Source organism: Mesoplodon bidens (genome assembly GCF_964165515.1).
Source record: "Mesoplodon bidens genome assembly, contig: HAP1_SCAFFOLD_116, whole genome shotgun sequence".
NCBI lineage: Eukaryota > Metazoa > Chordata > Mammalia > Artiodactyla > Ziphiidae > Mesoplodon > Mesoplodon bidens.
This window is the reverse complement of record NW_027672444.1, coordinates 349125-366091: the sequence shown is the minus strand read 5'-3', so window position 1 is coordinate 366091 and position 16967 is coordinate 349125.

Genomic DNA, 16967 nt, shown 5'->3' with positions numbered 1-16967 from the left:
TCAGAGCTCAAGCCCCTACTCTTCAGGCCGCGTCACCATGGGAGACAGGGCTGCATGCGGACGTGACGCACGGCGAGCGTGCTGACGTCCTCGAGCCCCGCCCCCACGGTCCCGCCCGCTGACTTATAAACGGCAGCCCCGCGGCGTGGAGGGCGTAGGTGCGTGCACCAACACCAGGCCGTGCGGGGTCTCCGGAGCGCGGCATGGGGGGGTTGGCGTAGCTGGGGCCCGTGGCCCTATGTCTTCTGGCTGCGACGCCGGTCCTGCGCACGCTGCGGGGCCGCAGCCGCCGGGCGGTGGGCGCCCGAGGGGCCGGGAGGCGAGCCGGGGCCCCCAGGCGGGTGTGGGCATCATGTCCGCAGCCAGCGTCCCCGAGGCCGCGCTCGGGCCATGATCCCTTGGTGAAGCTGCGCCGGGACGGCGTGGCCGATATCTTTCCGCGCTCTGAGGACCTGTGCGCGCTGCAGGACTCGGTGCCTCTGCCCTCCGTGCGCGCTTCCCTACAGGAGGGCCTGCTGGACTTAAGGCCGACCGCCTCCGCGGGGTGCACTGGGCGCCGCTCCTGAGCACCCGCTGCCCCTGATCTGTATCCAGAGCTTCTTCCAGCCACGGCGTGTCGAGACAGGTTTGTACTTCCCGCTTCCAGGGCCCCTCGTGTGGGCACTGAGAAGCGGGGTTTTAAATGGTGCAAGGTAGAGGGTGGGCACTAGAACCAGTGCCCAGTGACCGGGTGTGCGTGCACTAGACAGGGCGTGTGGCCTAGGACTCCTGCCGGCTCGGTGACCCCGGCCGAGTGCCTTAAGGCTTCAAGGTCTCAGTGTTCTCATCTGTAGCGTGGGCTTAACAGGACCCAGTCTCTGTGGCGGTTACAAGGATGCACTGTGTTAATGCTTCTAGACTCTACAAAGTAGAACACTTAGCACAGTTTGGAGCATCGTTAATTGTTGCACAGATGTTACCTGGTCTGTTGAATGACTTTGCCTGGTACACACCAAAGCGATTAGGAAATGGATATATCCCAGCTTCATTTCCTTTCCATTAAAACAGGGCTCAGGAAAGAAAAAATCTGTTTTTCAGTAGTCGTATCATATAGTGGAAAGAGCACTGGTGTGAAGGCAGCCTAGGGTTTGAATTCCAGGGCTTATGCTGTCTGTGGCCTGGGCAGGTTTCTTTTGCACTACAATCCCCACACTTGTAAAATGTCATTAATAACCACTCTTTCTGTGGGTTCTTAGAATGAATTAAGCAGGTTATGTGTGTAAAGTAGCCTGGCACTTGAATGAGTTGTCAGAACCAAGGGCTGCTGGAGAGGATGCTTCTGCCCTAGGTAATCTTCCCTTCTACTGGGCAGCAAGTAACACAAGCACAGTAGTCAGTGCTCTAGAAGAAGTGAGTTCTGGTGCTATAGAGCACAGAATCTCTTTTTTCTTTAATTTAATTTTTATTTTATATTGGAGGATAGTTGATGTACAATATTGTGTTAGTTTCAGGTGTACAGTAAAGTGATTCCGTTATACATGTGTATCCATTCCTTTTCAGATTCTTTTCCCGTACAGTTTGTTCCAGGCTATGGAGTAGAGTTCCCTGTGCTGTGCAGTAGGTCCTTGTTGATGATCTATTTGATATAGAGTCGTGTGTCTATGTTAATGCCAAAGTCCTAATGTATCCCCCCCCACACCTTTCCCCTTTGCAGAGCACAGAATCTTGGAAGGGAAAGTTCAGGGTAGGCTTCTTAGAGGAGGTGCCATCCTTTCTAAGGATATGTAGAAGCTACTGGGGTGGCAGGAGGGAGCAGTGTGTGTCAAAGTTTGAGAAATATAAGAAAATATGGCAAAACTAAGGTATAGGACTGGAACTCAGGGTTTGGGAAAGAAATGAGAGTTGATACTGGAAACCTAGTGGGGCCCAACAGAACGGGGCCTTGTTTGTCCTGTCAGAAGTTTAGATGTTTATCCTGAAGGCTGTGGGAAACCCTAAAGAACAGTGAGATGGACTTCTGGTTTAGAGACTTACCCGGACCTCCATGTGCAAGGCACTTGATTGGGTGCAGGGTGAATTGTAATCTAAGGTTCCCACTTAAGTTATAAAAGGTTGGACTGGATTTTGCAGATCTGAGAGAGAATGGGTGGGGCCTGGTGACCAGTTAGAAAAGGGAGGGCAGCAAGCGTGGGTGACAGTTTACAGCTGCATCTTTTTGAGAGATACAGAGCACCGTAGGAAGGTATTGGGGGTGGGGAGAGGATTTTAGTTCATCTTCAGTGCTTTAGAGGGGCCTGGTAGACAGGTCTGGGCCCAAGGTTCAGATCTGGGCTTTTGGGGAGGAGAGGTGTTTGAAGGCGTGGTAGAGACTTAGGTTATCCACAAGAAGATCCAAAGAATCATAGGTCTGAGAGATTTTTAAGTGGGTATATTTGAGGATGTTTATAAGCTGTGAGAAAGTAGCCAGCAGAGGAAGGGTGTAAAGATCTAGGATAGGAAATGATTGTTCATTTGATTTTGAAAAGCTGAATACTTATCGTGTGCCTGGCCCTTTTCTAGGATCTGGGGTTCACACCATCTGTTATCTCTTCTGCAAGGATAGTTCAACTCCTCCCCTGGTGAAGAGAAGTCAGATTATTCTTTGCGTCCCATTCAGGTATAAGAACTGTTCTCTACCTCTGAAGGGACTTTACTTAACCAGAGTAATAAGTTAGAAATCAAAAGAAGTTAGAGCTGGAAGGGACCTTAAAGGCCACTGTACTTAATTTTGCCTGATATTTGACATTGAATGTAAGAAAAATTTATTGTAGAGCCCATTCTCTTCAGAGTTCCTTCACTGAACTTTCTTTATGTCTTGCATCCAGTGGGTCTATCTTGTAAATTTTGGCCTCCTCCTAAATTTGCTTCTTCATCCATATTACATTTTGCCCAGGCTATGGCAGAAACTCCTGGGTGGTTTCACGGCCCCTGGTCTCAGTTCCTCTAAGTTCATCTGCCTACTCGGGTTGAGTGATCTTCTAACATGACAAGATATGCCTAAAATAATGCTGCTAATGGCTTGCCCACACAGAGTTAGTGCATACTAGCCGCCCAGCGTGTGCTCTGCACAGAGGCCTGTAGTCTGAACTGTGCTTTGCCAAGCCTCCTGGGGCTCTTTGGCCTTGAGGAAGGGGAGCTTTTTGTGATCACTCCCTTTATCTAATTGGTCCTTCAGCAGCGGGGCGCCTTTTTCTAATCAGCGGAGGCACCCTTACTCAGCCAGTGGTAGCCCCAGGCCTCATCACCTGTGCGATACAAGCCATGCTCTCTCCCAGGCTTGCTTGGGCCAACATCTCTATTTTTATTTCTGTCTCTTCTCACACTTGGACCCCTGGTCTTTAGTCATCCCCACCTGCAGTATTTACAGTGCCCAGCAGGTGTCAGGCTTGAGTGTCTTTGCACAGGTGCTCCCTGTGCAGTTAATGCACCTCCTACTCCAACTCTGCATAGCCTCATCTTTCTAGACTGTACTTCAGGGTTATCATGAAGCCGTCACTTAGATATAACTTTTGGCCTCCATAGGCACTTCTGTGCTTAAAGGTTATGGTTCTTTATCTCATGTGATTGAAATTTTGAGTTTATAGATCTTCCTCCTTAATGAGGCTTTAAGGACAGGAGTCATTTCTAATCCTTAGCACAGAGCAGATGCTTTTTAAAGGTGATAAAATGTATGGTTTAAATGACTCATTTTACAATAATTTTGCTGTAGCTTCTGATAGAAATAACGTTTCCAGATGTTGTGTTCCTGCAATAAGAAATAAAGATGTGACCTTCCAGCTGTGTAAAGCCCATCAATGCTGTGTAAGTGCATCGGATGCGCTAAGGAACGTGGAGCCAAGTGGGCTAGTTGTGAGAGAGAGAGACTTAACTATGTTAACAAAGGTAAGCCTTCATTGTGTCCTGCCAACATTTGATAGTTACTTTTGGGCAAACTAAAGCAATAAAATTTTAAACTGTTCCTCCCCATTAAAGGGATTGACTATTTGGCCACTTTGGTGCACCTGTGTCTTGTGAATTGTCCAATTGGAGATGGAGGTTTAGAAAGTGAGTTTCAGTCTTGTTTCAGTCTCTTCCCATCAGACTGGTCTCGTGATTTCCTACGCACCATGTTACTTCCTGTCTACCTTTCCTTGGTGTTGTTCATGCCTGGATTGTCTCCTGTACCTGCTCAAACCTTGGTCCATTCTCATTTGTACCATGGAAGTTTGTCATGCTGGATACTGTCAGAACTAATTTTACTTAAGTTTGCGTTAAGGTGCAAAGCACACGTTTTGTATATTATCTGTTTTTTGTGTTTGTTTATATTTTTATGGTTTCTCTTCAAGAAATATTATGAGTAGGGAAATAACAAGATGTAAAGAGCAAAAAAGTCATCATTCTCTTTTAAGTTGTTAGAACATCTACCTGCAATCATACTGCACTGTGGTATGTGTTAAAATAGGAAATTTATGTCATGTCCCGTAGGAGCAGGAAAGTCAGTGGTGTTAGTGAGGGTGTGTCATGGAAGTAATCACTAAGCAGGTGACTGCTGGTTGGGGTCCTGAAACATTAGTGTGTGTTCCCTGTGTCCAGTAGTGGTCTGGAGAGGTCAGGAAGCCTGCCTTTCAATTTGAGGGAACAGAGGGTTTGAGGTCCTCTCTGTTCTATTGCTCTAGTACACTGCATAGCAGCTCATAAAATACTGTGTTTATAGTTGATATTTAAATCGCTGATTGATCATCAAGATTGGGATGTATCATTGGAAATGAAAATAGGAAGAGTCTTATGCTTTTTAGGTTTTTCCTTTTTTCCCGATGTCTCAGAAGGCTCTTTGACGGGGGACTTTTTATTCTCCCATACAATTCCATGAATACTTATACCCTGGCACTTATTTTAATGTCATTTTCAATTTATAAATGTCTCTGAAACACATACTGTAAACTATTTGAGGGTAATGACCATGGCCATTGATGACACATCTTAAATGTGCATCGTGTTAATGCTTGAGTGTCAGGTGGTCTACCATCAGTGCTTCCTTCTTTCACCCAGTTTTCTTCCTCATTTCCTTCTCCAAATTTGTCTCATTTTTCTACTCTCCCTTTTGCTTCTCTATTCTTGCTTTCTGTTTCCCATTGCATGTGTCATTCTTCTTTTTCTTCTTCTTCTTCTCCTTCTGACTTCATTATTATGGCCAACCAAAACCTTTTCCAGGATTGTCTCTATCTTCCTTTCCTCTTCATTGCCATCCACAAACTCTTAGAGAATATTCTTGCTTGACTCCCTTACTTCCTAGCATACCCATGTATTTCCTGATCACTTTAGAACATTGAAAAGGGTTGGAATTTTTAAAAATAGGTAATTATAATCAGTCTTCTTTCACCTCTGGCATAAGACTCTTCTTCCTCAATCTGACCATTCTTCAATCTAGAAGTACTCCAGCTCATTGGTCTCCCTTACCCCCATGTTTAGGCCAAAGAACTTGTGAAACCTTAGCCCTGTTTAATACTTGAATTTATCAAAACATAAGAGGGCTAATTCTGCCTAAGGGCACCAAAGAAGAATAAAGATGCCACAAATAAATGTTTAGTCCAGATTTATAATGGACTCTTAAGTGCCTAGTTGAGTGCTAACCGTTAACTCACTTGAACACCAGGGAGGTCATGACACAAACTAACATGTAAATTGTAAAGACACTTCACTTCACCATTCCTCAATGTAGCTGATAAACTGCATCCAGTTAGCTTAAATAACATGAATGATGAATTTCCCTGTGTATATAAATTGGGAGTTTCTAAAGTTTTCTTTTTCCCTTTGTACAACTACTGACTGCCACCTCGCTTGGTCAGTGCAATAGGAAATGATGACTAAGAAACACATTGTCTCAATATCAGTGGACATAATGTCCTAGTAGTCTATAAAAATCTCAAAATTCTTAATCTAAAAGGTAGGTCTGCCTATCTTATATCCTTTTCCTTTGTTAATATAAGTATCCAATCTATGAAGGTCTCAGTTTCCTTACTTAGAATATGAGGTGGATAGATTTGCTAATATCTAGGGACCTTTCCAATTTTAATATTCCCTAGTTATAAGGGCTGAGCCAAATACAATGGCTCCCTTAATCATTAACCTCGCTCATGATGAAAGTTATCAGCAAGTTCTACTTGTAAGAGATCAAACATTCATATCCATGTATATTGTAGCACATTGACTTTTACAGAACTCAAAGTAACACAACATAGTTACATTCATAGACTTAAGGTCACCGTGGTATACTTTACAATTTTTCTTTTCCCTAGGAAGGAAATGTAGATCCCTAGGAAGGGATTTCTTTCTCTGCCTTTCAGTAATGTAAGCCTTTTATTATCTCTTGGATCCTAAAAATGGGTAGGGTTTTGGCAGGTGGAGCTTAGGACAGACATTCCAGGTGACAGGGACAACAGGAGAAAGGGCAGAAGGAAGAATGGATTTTCAGAAAGACTTGATATCTTACATGATGAGAGCAGCGTTTCACAATCTCTGTCCTGCAGAACACTGGTTTTAGATGATGTTAATGTAGTTACAGGACAGAAGCATTTGGGAAGAACTGTACTCTACATCCCGACATGAAATTCAAGTTTCACTTTGTTTCATTACATACTCTGAAAAGTTTTGGAGGAAGGAATTGATTTATTTTTGTTTAATTCAGTCTTACTCACAGTTACTTGACAAACCTATATTCAGCTGATGGGACTGTATTTTGTGAAAGGCCAATCGGAGAAATGGTGAGATGGAGCTTAGGCTATTTCTCTGTTGGGACAGGCATGTGATTATTTTTCTTATAATTCTTTACTGTTTGTCCTAACAACTGTTACTTTGCAGGCGTCAGTGTTTTTTTTGTTTTTTTTTTTACATCTTTATTGGAGTATAATTGCTTTACAGTGTTGTGTTAGTTTCTGCTGTGTAACAAAGTGAATCAGCTATATGCATACATATATCCCCAGGATTCAGTTTTAAGCCCTCTGTTTTTATCTGAGTTATTGGGACTCTTAGAAAGCTCAACAATCCTGGAGTCTTCATCTGTGATGTAGTTTCCAGAAGCTCCTGGCACTTACCACTATTTCCTCTTGATTCTTTTCCTCCGACTTCAGACTTCTTACAATTATGAGCTGATGGTTTTCTCAGCCTCTAGTGTCAAAACCAGCTACCTCACTCATCTTCATTGTCTCAGTTACAAGGTGCAATATTTCCCATGTTTATATGCGTCAAAATAGAAGTCAGGGATTGATACATAGCATATGCGTAATAAAAATTGTATTTCTTTTTTTTCTTTGTTCAAAGGTATCCAAACACTGGCCAAGTTCTTAAATTGAAAGTAGAGTGATCTAACTTATTCAGCTCATCCAACCATCAATATTGAATATTTGTCTTTTTTCTTACACATATTTCTTGTATTCCAATTGTGACATTCTAGAGCACAGTGAGTACATTTATAACTTATTACTGCATTACTACCTTGGCTATTCCTTGACCAAAATTTACTTCATACAACTGACAGCCTAATTAACCTACTAGAGTCTTTTTTTTAATGTACGCATATATTAAAAAAACTCTAGTAGGTTAACTGCATTGCTAATAACTGAATTTTTACACCTCTATGCACCCATGTATCCAACACCAGATCAAGATATTATAAAATATTTCTAACACCCTACACGGTTCTCTGTTACTTCTTTCTGTTCCATACTCTCCCAGGGCAACACGTAAGCTGACCTCTATCACCATATATGACATACGTGGAAACACACAGTGTGTATTCTTTGGTATCTGGCCTCTGGTTACATATCATTATATCAGTAGTTTATTCTTTTATTGTGTTTTCCTGATTTTTTTAAACCTAAACATTCATACAGTGTCAAAGTACCACTGAGTTCTTCATATTATTATGCTGACCTCCATCTTCAGGGGCTTTCTACAGTCTTCCATGTGTCTTTGCACCTACTTTCTCTTCCGTCTAATTATGTTTCATTTAACCAACCTCAGCCAGCCTTCCCCCATATTCCCCAACACGTAGCACTCCTGTGTTCAGCTTTTTTTTTTTTTTTTGTCCCCTATTCCATAAGCCCTTTGTGCCATTCCTGACACTGTGCCTGTTCCCTGCCCGGAAGGCCTGTTCCCTACCCTCTATATACTTGTTCAAGACTCAGTTTAAATGCTACCTGTTCTGAGAAGTCTTCTCAGAAGAAGCCAGTACTTTTTGGAATCCTTCTTTAATGAAATCCCATAGCAAGTGTAATCTGTCCTCCCTGATCTGGTAATTAATTATCCATTGTTCCTATCATATAGTGTTTGTTTTCCTTGTGTGCTGTTATTATTTATTGAAGCAGATTACAGTGACTTGAACCAGGAACTGGGTCATTTTCCTCTTCATTTTAGTGCAAGTTTCTGTGATAAACTCTTTTTCCCTCACTTCCCATTCACCCTCAGCAGTTGTTAAACATGAAGTACAAGTGAAACTTATTGGTTAACAGGTTTTTGTGGTCCTTGGTTCTGGTCCCTAGGTCTAAGCTGCACTTCTGTAGTGCTAATTTGACTGATTTCTTATTGTCACATAACTCAGGCATTAACTAAATCCTTACAAATTTAGCTACATATAAGATAGTATTAAAAAAACCCAGTGGATATCAAAAGTTTTGGCCTGGAGGAGAGTGTTGTATGAGTCCTAGTTTGGTGGGGCTCACACTTAATGATCGAGCCTTCCAATATTCCACTGTAAGTAAGAAAGAGGTATGCAAATATATGGTTAATATTTAGCAGTGTTGATAAAAAGAAGAGAGAAAGGGACGACAGATACTTTGAGGGCCTTTTGGAATTCATGAACAATTATGATTGGATGGGGAAAAAGAAGAACCGAGGGCTAACCTCCCACAAGTGAAGTCAGGAAAGAGAGAAGGGCTCATCTGGTATGCAGGTAGAGAGGTTTGACCTACAGAATCTTAGAAAACCTCAACAATCTGAGCAGCGTTGGCAAGAGGCAAACTAAAGGGCTAACAAAAGTCTGCAAAAGTCTCACACAAAGAACTCTGGCATGGTGTTCATCATCTAGCTAATCCTAACGTGCAGACATTTATGAGAGTAAAGTCAGGTCTTTACCAGAGTGGGTTTCTTATTTGGGCAACTGGGTCAAATGAAGAAAGGCAGGTGTAGGCTGCCAGAGTAATAAATAAGGAGAGGCAAAACAAAAAGAATGAGACATATGATTCATCAGTGATTTCCCCCCAGTATTCTTAGCCTCCAGCTTATCTCCATCTTACTGCTAACACAGGAACTAGACCGAACAGTGAGGTAAAAGGTCTCTACAGAAACTGAGGTAATATAGAAAATAAAAAAATAAAACATAAAATTGTCAATTTTCTTCCTAGGGGTAATTGAGATGGTAGTTCAATAATAACATAAGATCAGGGGAAGTCTAAAGAAATTTTAGAAAACTTGGATAAAGTAAGAAAACCTCTGTTCACCAGCATCCGAATGTTTGAGAGACACCAAGACATGTGGGCCAAGTTCTGGAGAGAAGGGAAACACAGATGCAGGCTTGACATTTGGTGCAGCTTTTGTCCTTGGGGCATTTGCTGATTCAACTCATACAGCCTAGGAGCTGAAAAGCCAAGGAGTTCAAAAGACTCTAACCACAGAAGCCAAACGGCAAGAGCTCAAGCTAAAAGCAACAACTAATGGAATGACAAGCTACACGTATCCTTAGTCTCACGGGGCTGGGGGAACCATTACATTTAAAGCCTAACAAATACAAGGGTAGTTGGGAATAGGGAGAATCCAAACTTTCACATGGTAATCCCAAAGGGCAACACCCGTAGAGGAAGGACAAGACAGGAATAGACCAACCTTCACACAGACTGAAAAACGGCTTTGAATGAGCTCAAACGGAGAATGGACTAAGGTTACCAGTCCCTATAGTAACTGTCTGCCATGGGCCAAAGTAAATCTTTTCAAGAGAAAGATAACAACATCCAGAATGTGGAGGTATCTTTATAGTTTCCTAAAATAAGTTAAGCCCAATTTTAGTATAAAAAATAATTGGACATAACCAGGAAAAAGACTAAATGATCAAAAGTTCAAAAAAAGAAAGAAAGAAAAAAGACAACATAAATAGACATAGGAGGACAAGAGTTAGCAGGCCTTGGTTAAAAAAAACAAAACAAAACTACTATGGTTAAACAAAGAAAATAGGCACATGGCAAATAAGCATATGAAAAGATGCTACACATTCCATGTCATCAGTGAATTTTGAATTAGAACGATAATGAGATACCACTACACACCTATTTAAATGGCTAAAATCCCCAAACTGAAATACCGAAGTTGGTGATGATGCAGAACAATTGGAATTCTCATTTGTGGCTAGCGGGATACTTGGCAGTTTCTTACAAAATAAACGTACTTTTACCATACAGTGATCTAGTAATCCTGCTCTTTGGTATTTACCCATAGGAACTGAAAAGTTATGAAAGTAAGAGCCTTTACAGTGAGAAAATTCTATGATTCTATGGTTTTTCAACTCATTAATTTGTGTAGTTCATCCATTTTACTCATTGTATACACTTAAGTATATTGTTCCTTGAAATGGCCATTCAAAGTTGTTTCCTGTGCCACACACTATGAATGTTAGGGTTGGTCCTGTGTAAATCTTACCCCCATTGATTTAGTATTATCCCTAAACAAGCAACTTTCTTCCATAAGGAAACAAAAAAGAGGTTCAGAAATGTCCAAACTAAGTTTTTATAAAACTGTGTTATCAAATCTTATTTATCAAAAAACTTCAAACATAGCAGTATGAGTTCCCATATACCCTTTACTCAGCTTCCCCAAATGTTAACATTTTCTATTACTAGAGTATAATTATTGAAAGCAGAAAGTTTACATTGTCACAATGCTACTAATGATTTATAGACTCGTATTCAAATATTGCCTATTGTCTTGCGGTCCAGATTCAAATCTAGGATCCCTTATTGCATTTGCTTGTCATATCTCCCCATTCTTCTCTAATCTAGGATAGTTCCTCAGTCTTTTTTTGTCTGTTATGACCTTGAACTAATGGAAAATCTTAGCCAGTCATTTTGTAGAATTTTTCTCAAATAGGGTTTGTTTGATATTTTCTCATGGTTAGACTGAGGATATGTATTTCTTGACAAGAACACTTCAGGAGAGATATTATGCCATTTTCAGTACATATTAGAGGTACAAACAAATCTGTATGTCTCACTACTGGGGATGCTAACTTTGATGACTTAGTTATAATGATAGCTGCAAAATCCCTATTTTTCCCTTTGTAATTATTTGAGATTGTTCAAATATTCTGCTTCTTGTTTAATTTTCCCATACTAATTTTAGCATCCATCAATAATTTTTGACTCCACCCATTACTGTGGTGTTTGATGATTGTTCATTTTCTATTCCCATCATTCCCTCTACATTTATTAACTATAATTTGAGTATAAGAAAGAGCTGTTCTTCTCCTTCATTTATGTATTTATCTGGTTATTTGTTCATATATATACATACATCAGTGTGAGCTTGTGGATAATTATTTTATTCTACGGGTTAAAATTTATTACTATCATTAATTGTTTTGTTTCTCAAAGTGTTCCATATTTGGTCACTGGTACTCCTTCCAGCTGTCTCCTATATTTTTCCTACATGGCCATACAATTGTTGGAGTAATATCTTACTTTCTGACACCACAAAGTGCTCCAGACCCATCTTTTACTTTCCTCTGTCTCAGCCTTGAATCAGTCATTTCTCCATGGAGTTCTTGTTCCTTGCATTAATAATGGTATTCAGAAACCAGAATCTTGGTATGAGGTGGATTTATCACTATCCAAGCTACCTCATTGTGTTTTCAGCAGAGAGAGCTAAAAATATATATACGAATACATAAAAATATACAAGTATCTCTATTTTCATATTATCTATCTGGGTGTGTGTGTATATACACACACGTGTGCACGCACACACATTATCATCTGTCTATCTACATATATATATAACTTCAAATTGATATATGAATTCAAATGGATACCTTGATTCCAATCCAACAGCACAGGGTTTATTCTAGCCTCCCTTACCCTTTCCTTATTTGTCACTCTTTAACAATTAGAAACCTGATTCTCATTATTTGCAGTCTATTCATTTGCTCAATTCTGGAATACACATAAAATATTTAAAAATCATTAACCTGTACACGTGTGAAAAATAAATTTACTAACAAGTTCAATATTTGTGTACATTTCTTTTTGTCTTTAGCTTTTCAGTATATATTGTGCATGGTTAATCACAGTATATTAAAATACTGTTTTCCAAAGTTACTTAGGTTAGCTCTTTCCCACCTCCTTCAGTGTGTTTTTTTTCCTTCTGCAGTGTGAGAAAATCTAGTACTTTGTGTTCAACTCAGACTACCAAACCAGAAGTTCTAGCAGAAAAGGTGATAATCCATATGTGCAATAAGATCCCCAGGTGATTCTTTTCGTTGGAGAAATATGAGGAACACTGCTTGATGTCTCTACAACTAAGATGTCTAAAATGAAACTTCAATGATTCCTTCTTCCAAACTTTTCCATCCTGCAAATCTTTTCTTCCTCAGTGAATGGTGCCATGATTCACACAAAAAGTAACTCCATGCAAAAACCTGGGAATGATCCTCAGTTCCTTCCTTTTGTTCACTTTCTGCATAGACTGCATCATTAGGTCCTCTGGAATCTCATCTCTCTCTCTCTCATCACATATATAATGTTTCTCTTCATCTTCATTGCCACCGTCTTAGCCACTACCATTTCTCCTTTGCTCTACTTGAACAGCCTAGTATCTACACAACTATCTTTTCATTTAATTGCTTTCTCTTGCATCTAAGATAAAGTCAAAATCCTTAGCCTTATAGATTCTGGTCTTGCCTTTTCTTGTAAGTTGTATTTTCATACTTATAAGTACAGGCACACTCTCACACACACACACACGTATAGTTGGTATTGTTAGTTTAGGTTTTGTTTGCCCTCCCATCCTAGCATGAGAAAATTAAGAAACAAAGTCAAACCAAAAAAAACACTTTAAAAATAAATTTGAATAATATCCTTTCCCTCCAGAACATTTCTCTAAAGCAGTATTATCATTAATGGCAGTACAGACCAGAATTTTTTCCCTTAGACATAAAGGCATGGTGAAGAAGTCTCATTAAAAACTGGAATCTAAGCTTTCAATGTCAAATTCTGTCTCTAATCTTCTGCAGTAAGCCCTAATGATTAAAGTATAGGTATCTGAATCAGAGGTCTGGTTTAGTATAATCTTTTTTGTAATAAGCTTTGTACCTTAGACAAGTCATTTATCTCTCCATTCCTTAATTTCTTCATTTATAAACGGAGATGTTAAGAGTATTGATATTCAAGGCTAATGAAAAAAGAATGCATCTAAGTACTGTATCAAATACTTTAAAAAGTAACCAGTTCAGGTTCTCTGCCCATTTTTAAATTGGAATATCTGGGTTTTTTTGATGTTAAATTGTATGATTTCTTTAGATAATTTGGATACTAACTCCTTATCAGATATATCATTTGAAAAAATCTTTCATTCAGTAAGTTACCTTTTCATTTTGTGATGGTTTTCTCCTCTCTGCAAAAGCTTTTCAGTTTGATATAATGACACTTGTTTAATTTTACTTCTGTTGGCCATGCCTGAGGAGATAGACCCCCCAAAAATATTGCTAAGATCGATGTCAATGTATTTTTCCTAGGGGTTTTATGGTTTCAGGTCTTAAATGTGAGTCTTTAATCCATTTTAAATTTATTTTTATATATGGTATAAGGAAATAATTCAGTTTCACTCTTTTGCAGGTAGTTGTCCAATTTTCCTAACACCATTTATTGTCTTTATTTCATTGTATGTTCTTGCCTCCTTTGTTGTAGATTAATTGATCACATAACTGTGGGTTCATTTCTGGGCTCTCTATTCCACTGACCTCTGTGTCTGTTGTTATGCTAATACCATACTGTTTTGATTACTATAGCTTTGTAGTATAGTCTGAGATCAGTGCATGTCATACCACCAGCTTTGTTTTTCTTTCTCAATATAGCTTTGGTTATTGGAGGTTTTTTGTTTGTTTGGATGATTCTATACAAATTTTAGGATTATTTGTTCTAATTCTGTGAAAAATACCATTGGTATTTTGATAGGGGTTACATTGCTTTGGGAATACATACAAATGACCAAAAGACACATGAAAAGATGCTCAATATCACTAATCATCTGGGAAATGCAAATCAAAACCACAGTGAGATATCACCTTACACCTGTCAGAATGGCCATCATCCAAAAGGGAACCCTTGTGCACTGTTAGTGGGAATGTAAATTGGTGCAGCCACTATGGAAAACAGTACAGAGGTTCCCCTAAATGTTAAAAATAGAATTACCATATGATCCAACAATTCAACTTCTGAGTATCTATCCAAAGAAAACAAAGACACTAATAAGAAAGGATGTATGCACCCCTCTGTTCATTGGAGCATTACTTATACTAGCCAAGATATGGAAGAAACTAGTGTCCATAAATAGATGAATGGATAAAGAAGATGTGGTGTGTATATACACACATATATAATGAAATATTACTTAGTCCTAAAAAAGAATGAAATATCTTCACTTGCAACAACATGGATTGACCTAGAGTACTAGGTGTGCTAAGTGAAATAAGTCAGACAGAGAAGAACAAATACTGTATGATTTCACTTATATGTGAAATCTAAAAAAGAAAACAAAGAAAACAAAAGAGAAACAAACTTGTAGATACAGAGAACAAACTGGTGATTACTAGAGGGGAAGGGGGATGGGGACTGAGAGAAATAGGTGAAGGGGATTAAGTGGTACAAATTTCCAGTTATAAAATAAATGTCTTGGGGATGCAATCTACTGCATAAGGAATATAGTCAATAATACTGTAATAATTTTGTATGGTGATATATGGTTACTAGACTTATCATGGTGACCAATTCAAATGTATTTAGATGTTGGATCACTATGTTGAACACTTGAAACTAACATAATATTGTATGTCAACTCTACTTCAATAAAAAGTGACCAGTTAACATTAATTGGTATTATAATTACATTTTCTCTTCATAAAGGCACATTTTATTGATTTTTTCATTATAAAGTATAAAAGTACCTTTTACTTTCAAGATGAGTTCTAAGATTACTTGTTAATGTTAATATGGTAATTTAAAATACGTCTAGATATAATTTAATTTTAATTGCCTAACACAAATATGTCTGATATTCACCATTATGAGTTCAAACCTTTTAGTAAAGATGTCAAATGAGTCACCAAAACATTTTTGTTTATTGCCTCTCATTGAACCCTAAATGCTAACAAGACTTTTTGTTGGAATGAGGGATCAAAGTTTTATACTCTTTAAGAACTAATGCCATAGCTGTTTTATTTTTATAAATAAAGCTCTTTCTGTTTACTTTGTAGTGTACAATTTTTGACTGGCCTGGAAAGAGAAAAATTATTCTTTGGGCTGACAAAAATGATAAAGAGGCTCATTGCTGATGAAGGGAAGAAGACAAAGAAGAATAGAGAAAGAAGGATTAGTTCCTCTTTCAAAAGGGGGGCAAGATACTAGAGCTTTCTGCAGGGAAACTGAAGCACACCTTTCTTTCTCAGATTTGAAAGGAAGAGATGCCCTACATTTAAATATCTAGAGTATATCTTCCATTTAAAAATGAACCTAGCTATCTTTCTGTTTTTGTGCCAGTACCATACTGTCTTGATTACTGTAGCTTTGTAGTATAGTCTGAAGTCAGGGAGCCTGATTCCTCCAGCTCCGTTTTTCGTTCTCAAGATTGCTTTGGCTATTCGGGGTCTTTTGTGCTTCCATACAAATTGTGAAATTTTTTGTTCTAGTTCTGTGAAAAATGCCAGTGGTAGTTTGATAGGGATTGCATTGAATCTGTAGATTGCTTTGGGTAGTAGAGTCATTTTCACAATGTTGATTCTTCCAATCCAAGAACATGGTACATCTCTCCATCTATTTGTATCATCTTTAATTTCTTTCATCAGTGTCTTATAATTTTCTGCATACAGGTCTTTTGTCTCCTTAGGTAGGTTTATTCCTAGATATTTTATTCTTTTTGTTGCAATGGTAAATGGGAGTGTTTCCTTGATTTCACTTTCAGATTTTTCATCATTAGTATATAGGAATGCCAGAGATTTCTGTGCATTAATTTTGTATCCTGCAACTTTACCAAATTCATTGATTAGCTCTAGTAGTTTTCTGGTAGCATCTTTAGGATTCTCTATGCATAGTATCATGTCATCTGCAAACAGTGACAGCTTTACTTCTTCTTTTCCGCTTTGGATTCCTTTTATTTCCTTTTCTTCTCTGATTGCTGTGGGTATAACTTCCAAAACTATGTTGAATAAGAGTGGTGAGAGTGGGCAACCTTGTCTCGTTCCTGATCTTAGTGGAAATGGTTTCAGTTTTTCACCATTGAGGACGATGCTGGCTGTGGGTTTGTCATATATGGCCTTTATTATGTTGAGGAAAGTTCCCTCTATGCCTACTTTCTGCAGGGTTTTTATCATAAATGGGTGTTGAATTTTGTCGAAAGCTTTCTCTGCATCTATTGAGATGATCATATGGTTTTTCTCCTTCAATTTGTTAATATGGTGTATCACGTTGATTGATTTGCATATATTGAAGAATCCTTGCATTCCTGGAATAAACCCCACTTGATCATGGTGTATGATCCTTTTAATGTGCTGTTGGATTCTGTTTGCTAGTATTTTGTTGAGGATTTTTGCATCTATGTTCATCAGTGATATTGGCCTGTAGTTTTCTTTCTTTGTGACATCCTTGTCTGGTTTTGGTATCAAGGTGATGGTGGCCTCGTAGAATGAGTTTGGGAGTGTTCCTCCCTCTGCTATATTTTGG